This window comes from Mus pahari, chromosome 5 (assembly GCF_900095145.1).
Source record: "Mus pahari chromosome 5, PAHARI_EIJ_v1.1, whole genome shotgun sequence".
Taxonomy (NCBI): domain Eukaryota; kingdom Metazoa; phylum Chordata; class Mammalia; order Rodentia; family Muridae; genus Mus; species Mus pahari.
Window position 1 is genome coordinate 72,240,394 of NC_034594.1, and position 6,988 is coordinate 72,247,381.

Below are 6,988 nucleotides of genomic sequence, written 5' to 3' on the forward strand. Positions count from 1 at the left end.
ACATTGTGGCACTTGACTTCACACTTAATGGTCTAAGCAGCATCCCCAGAACCCATAAGGCAACAAAAGGCAGACTACCTACACAGTTATCCTCTAAACTCCATATCTATGTTTTGTCATATGCACATACACTATACATATATATACCCAGGCATATATACCCACACTATTATTTACATTTGTGATAAAAATTAAGAATTTACAAAATAGAGTGCATATATTTCTAATACATTACACTTGTATAAATATCAAGGAATCTTGGTAAACATAGAAGAGAGATATGCATCCTTCACTGGTTGTCTTTTATGTCTGTGTAGATTTGAATCTCATCAAATATAAAACAGGTAATGAAGAAGGCACAGCTCACACTCTGAATAATTTTAAGATACCCCAAGATAAAATGACATAACTCATGGGAAATACTTAATGTATAGGTCATGGGCTGAATAGAAAAGAAAACACTTCACCAACATTGTGATTTAACTATCTGTACCAGTTCCTGCTGTCTTTAGTGATAATATCAATATTTGCTTTGAAGCACCAGATTTGCATGTTGTAAGAGCTCCTTTACTGGACCTATGGCCATGTTCCTGGGAATAGTGGTATTCACTAACATGACCCTTAGGAAACAAACAACTTCTATCTAAAAAAAATTAAAATTAAAACTATAATAAAATTTTTATTTGTTACCAAATACAAATCTGTGACTGTCTGTCACACACTCCCAGTGTGTGATAACAATCTGGATCTAAGGAATGAGTGTGCTGCCATTTTGTCTTTCAGATCACAGTCAAGTACTATAGAAAACCTAGATTACATTTCTACAAAGAGCTCAGTTCATCTCTGCTTAAACCCTTGAAACATGGGAGCTGTGTGCTGATGCAAGCATATTTATATACATACAACTGTTGGACATTTTATATATTTTAACTAGTCTGAAGAATTTTCCCACTTGACAGAACTTCAACTGAGCTAAAAGACTAGGGAGTGTCAGATGATGTGGTTAATGAAGAATGTCAAAACTGAAAGAGCTAATCACAACAATGTATTTAGGTAAAGAGAATCAACAGAAATGCAGAAGTGAAATGACTGTGGAAGAGTTTTGAACAATAGGCTCAGGCAGTACTATCAACTTTGGAGTAGAGATAAGGAAAATACGGAGGGGCTATATGTTGTACTGAATCAGAGTAGAGAAAAATTCTTTTGATGATTCCTAAATCCCTCTGCAAAGAAGATGTCTTCCTGCCAGAAAACCTAAAGTGAAACAAACCACACAATGTGACTTCATTCCATATTGAATGGTTTTTACCAGCTAATCAATAAATAATAATTTCGGACTAATAATTTATGAAAAAGTGGCATTCACAATCTCTAGGTTAGATGTGAGTCAGTACCCCTATCATGAAAACCACTTTAAGTTGGGCCTAGTGGTTCATGCCTATAACCACAAAACTCAGAGGACTGAAGCAGGGGATAGCAATGAATTCAGGCTAACACAAGCTACAGGGTGAGACTCTGTTTCAAACACAAAAGAAAAATTACAAACAATAAAAATATAGTTTTATTTAATCATATTAATTTATTTGTTTAATCCATAAAATATGAAATCAATTATCAAAGATAAGGAAATCTGTCCTCACTAGTAGTTTTCTCAAATGTTAAAACTAACCAAGAATTAGATGCAACAAGAGTGTATATAATCCTGTGAATGGATTAAAAAGTGCCACCTGGATAGCATGAAATACTACTTGTTCATATAACGAATGGCATCAAGCCAATAGTGGTAATTAATAGCTGCAATCTCTTTTCATGAGAAGAAAAGGCAATAGGTTATGTGTTTGAGACCAACCTGAGCTTTATAGGGAGTTCCAGGCGATACTAGGTTATATAATATAAAACCCAGTCAAAACAAAACCAGAACAAAACACAAAAGGAAAGGAAAGGGAAGCCTCTAACCTGTAACAAAATAGGTGGAAGGGAAGACCCTTGTGTTAAGTGAAGAAAGACTGGCACAGGGAGGCAAGTGTGATACAGTGTAATTCTTGTGTTGCACATCTACAAAAGCTGAGGATGGAGCATTGGTTAGGAGAGGATATGGAGAATGGGAAGGGTGGTGAGGAAATGATAATCCACTTGCTATGTGTCTTAGTTACTGTTCTAGTGTATGACCAAGACAACTGGGAAGAGGAAGCATCTAACCAGGGTCCTTGATTACAGTTTCAGGTCAGCCCATGATCATTATGCCAGGAACTTGGATGCAGGCAGGCCTGGTGCTGCATCAGTAGCCAAGAGATCACATTTGACATGTAAATTACAGAGAGAAAGAGAGAGGGAGGATAGACTGTCCAGCTTGGGCTTTAGAAACTTCAGAGCACCCCCAAGTGACACATCTTTCCTACCAAAGCCATACCTACTTCAACAATGACCACTTTCCTAACCTTTCCTAAATAGTTCCACTAACTGGGGACCAAGCATTCAAAGTTTTGAACCAATATTGGGCTTTTTTTTTTTTTTTTCAAAATACCACACTGAGTCACAATAGCAAGATCAATGTAGTTTGCTACTGCTAAGTAGGTTGCGTTGACCTAAACATACCCTTCCCACATCAATAGGGATATGAGATAGTTTATTATAGAGCCAAACATGACTGACAATAGACTGGAATTACAGATTTAAGTTATTCCAATTTCCATGTTCCAATGTTCATGTTCCAGAACCCAGGGCTCTGTTAAGACACTGTAATGGATTATTATCTGTCATATTATGCTAAGTATGATATAGAAGTATGTAAGGAATAGCTTTTAGGGAACTAAAGTTAGCCCAAGATAAACTTCAATTAGACTTTGAAGACCTGCACCATTCAAACATTTCTACATTAGTTAAGTTCTATTCAGTCAATTGGCCTTCACAGACAACTTTTTTTATTATTCACAGGAGACTATTCATAATAATAACAATATACTATATTTATGACACAAGGGAGTGATGTCAGAGCCTTGTGCTAGCTAGGCAAATACTCAACCCACGCATTATATATACAGTTTTTTATGTTTGTTTGGGTGGTTGGTTGGTTTTGGCTTTACAGACAAGGTTCCATTAAGTAGCCAGGATGACCTTAAATTCTTCAGGTCTTCCGACAAGAAGCACATTCCCCAGCAAGACACAAGCTACGATTTATAACAGAGTGCACTCTCTGCACAATTCATGAAGATAGGTCAGCCTTGCTTATGAACATAAACACACAAACAATATTGCTCCCTTATAAAGAACTCAGGACAGAATTGTTTTCCTAATTCTTTTTGATGCTGCTGATTAATTTTTTTCTAATGTGCATTTGACATGATAGGTTGTTTTATTACCATGAGAAGTATCACTCCTTATTATTAATAGCTGTGTACAAACAGGAAATTGTTGAGAACAATACTTTTATAAAATCAGGATTATAAAGGAAGACTATATAAAAATAATCATTAAAATGATCATGAATAGTGTATAATAGAAATAGTGTATTCAAGAAACAGATATATTAGTGAGATGAAATGAACTAGTTTGAGTTTTTTAGAGAAATAACAAATGGGAAGGGGGTATGTGTGCGTGTGTGTGTGTGTGTGTGTGTGTGTGTGTGTGAGAGAGAGAGAGAGAGAGAGAGAGAGAGAGAGAGAGAGAGAGAGAGAGAGAATATAAAGAAAAAAATAGACTTGAGTAGAAATTTACCAAGGGGATTGACTTACTCAGTTTTGCAGGCTGAGCACTATCATAGTGTCTCTTTACAGCAACAGAAATTTTAACTAAGGCATAATTATGAATTATAATTATAAATTAGAGTAAATACTATTATATATCTGCCTATATCACATTTTAACTTACAGCAAGAATCATAGACTATTCACATTATTCTTAGATGGTTGTAATACCTTTCTAAGCCTCTCACTATTTTAAAACTATTTGGCTATGAGTCAGTACCTTGACACAATGATATTATTCCTATCCTAAACAGAACAACAGGTAAAATGCAGATTACTTAGTAGTTTTTCCAATTACTGTGATTTCTTGTTTGTTTGTTTTAATATATTGCTCATCCTAGAAATAAAAACACAGTGTTGATATAAAAAGGCCTCTGCTGTTCCCAGGGAAGAGAAGCAACCACATTTGCTATGCATGAGAAAGACAGGGTGCCATACGTGACCCACTTGTCTATGTTTATGGCCCTGTTAGGTCCTGCACATAGTTTCTTGGTTATTTTCATTATTGCAGACCGGACAGAAAAGAAATTATCTTTAATGTGCTGTTACATTGAATGAATCATACTTTACAAGCCATTCTTGTCAGCCCATAATATAAACTAATCTTTTAATAAGACACTGTGTCCTTCCACACAGTTCATTGAAGTGCACAGCGCTTTGAATCTTAATTGGAACTGACTGTCTTTTCCAAAGGTGACCTTTCAACCCTAACCGCAGTCCAAGTTCATCTATCTATTTTACCTGTATGTTGCCAAACATTGTTTTTTATGAACCACAGAGCACTAAGCAAAGCATTATTATTAGTCCAAATTTCCAACATAAAGCAGGAGCAATCTTCAAATTGTAAATAGTTATTTGCTACCAAGACAGCAGCTGTGAACAGATGACTGGGCCTAAAGCAGTTTCTTGTCTATGTAGTATAAATACAATACATTCATATTTAATTCCCCCCCCCCTTTTTTTGGTGAAAAACCAAAACTCACTTTAATCACAACCTAACAGCTCCAGGTGCAATATCTGGGGATAGACTCTGAGTAAAATGCTGTGTGGCAACCACACACTCACCTGAGAAGGCCCCCAAGGGGGACTTACCTTCAGGGACTGAGCAAAGGGATGGGGGTAGGGGCAGCCCCAGAATGGGGACTGGGGTATTCCATAGAGGAAGGCGCTACTTCTTGGCAAAAGAGATCTTCATAGCATTGTTTTGTATGGTCTTAAAGCCTTGCAGGGCATCTCATGCTGCCCCAGCCTGCACGTCATTGTCATACTCCAGGAAGGCGATGTCCTGGTGCCCAGAGACCAGATGCGCCTCCTTGAAGCTAGGGTTACTGGTTGAAAAGCATGGAGAACATGAGCTCATGGGTCTCCTCAGGCAGGTTGGTGAGGAACTGGATGTGATTGGGTGGATTTTCGGAGAGAGGCTAGGCAGGCAGCATCTGCCCAGGCATGAGCTGCTCTGGAGGCATGGCCTCAGGGGGGACCTGGCCAGGAACGAGGCCTGGTGGTGGGATCATGCCAGGTGGTGGCTCGTAGGGAGGCTCTCCTGGCGTGTGGTGCATGATGCGGGGTGCCTGAGTTATCCGTGGCATGCCCGGTACAGGCACCCACCACTGGGGCAGTTGCCCCACCCTGAACAGCCTTTCAGGCAGCAGGTGTCTCCTGACTCTTGGACTTCCTCTTCTCTCGTTTGTGATCTCTCTCCACAAAAGTGCCCTTCATCTTGGCAATGATGTCCAAATCAGTCTTTGCGTACTAGATACACATGGACTTATCATAGAAAGGGAAGCCCTGCATGGAGCGCAGGGCATTGGTGGCTCTGCTGACCTCCTTGAAGATGACAAAGGCCTGGCCCCTCATCTTCAGGCTCTGAGACACCAGGATATCCAGGATCTGGCCAATATGGGAGAAGATGGCTTACCGGGACTTCTTGAGCTCATCTTTCTTGATTTTTTTTTTTAAAGTTCTTTCTTTCTTTCCTTATTTATTTATTTATTTATTGATTGATTGATTGATTGATTGATTGATTTTTATTAGATATTTTCTTTATTTACACTTCAAATGCNATCCTGAAAGTTCCCTATACCCTCCCTCCACCCTGCTCCCCTACCCACCCACTCCCCCTTCTTGGCCTTGGCGTTCCCCTGTACTGAGGCATATAAAGTTTGTTGATATGAATAGCTTAGTTGGGACGGGTCTCAGGAACTGCCATAGTCTGAGATGTTCAGGTATTGCTTGAAGAGGAGGAAAAAGCAACGTTAGCCCCAAGTTTCCCAATTTCTTTGTTCCAAAGGGCAAATTTCCTTTTGATACTCATAGTTTTAAAGGTGAACCATTTGAGATTCCTCCCTTTAAAATGATGTTACCACCTCTTAGTACATTTGACAAGGAACCTAATTTACATTTTCACATTTAATTTCCTTCCATGTTCTAATTTAAGTCAATTTCCTTATAATACATATAATTAATTTGTATAAAATTTAATGTAATTTGTATAAAATGTAGTTTGAGTCAACACACATTCACAAACACACACACACACACAGGAATGGAGGGAAGGGCATTAAGCTATATATAACTTTTTAACCAGAAAACAGAATATGCAAACAACATTTTATTGTGGAGACAGACCACAATAGCTAGAATTACTTCAAAGTTTTTTTCTATTTTTTATTAGATATTTTTTAATTTACATTTCAAAAGTTATTCCCTTTCCTAGTTTCCCCTCTGAAAATCCCCTATCCCCTCCCCCCTTCCCCCATCCCCAACCCACCCACTCCTATTCCTGGCCCTGGCATTCCCCTATACTGGGGCATAAAACCTTCACAGGACCAAGGGCCTCTCCTCCCATTGATGACCGACTAGGCCATCCTCTGCTACATATGCAGCTAGAGCCACAAGGCCCACCATGTGTTTTCTTTGATTGATGGTTTAGTCCCAAGGAGCTCTGGGAGTACTGGTTAGTTCATATTGATGTTCAAAGTTGTTTTAAATCAGATTTTATTTATTTATTTACTTATTTATCTATCAATGTATACATGGGTATACATTTGCATATTTGGACATACATATTCTGTGATGCATTAGAGGTGAGAGGGTAACATTAGGAATCAAGTCTCTCCTGCAATATGAGTCTGAGACATCAAACCGAGGTCTTCAGGCTTGGAGACCACCTCATTACATCCTACAGCATCTTCCCAACTCAGAAGTCCTTTTTAAAAAAGTGTTTAATATAGCTTATTATGATA

General features: G+C 38.5%; 1 pseudogene; it reads right to left on the reverse strand.

Moving 5' to 3' along the window:
* Window positions 1-4,888: 4,888 nt before the first annotated feature.
* LOC110322530 lies at window positions 4,889-5,952 on the reverse strand (annotated as a pseudogene).
* Between the last annotated feature and the right edge of the window lie 1,036 nt (window positions 5,953-6,988).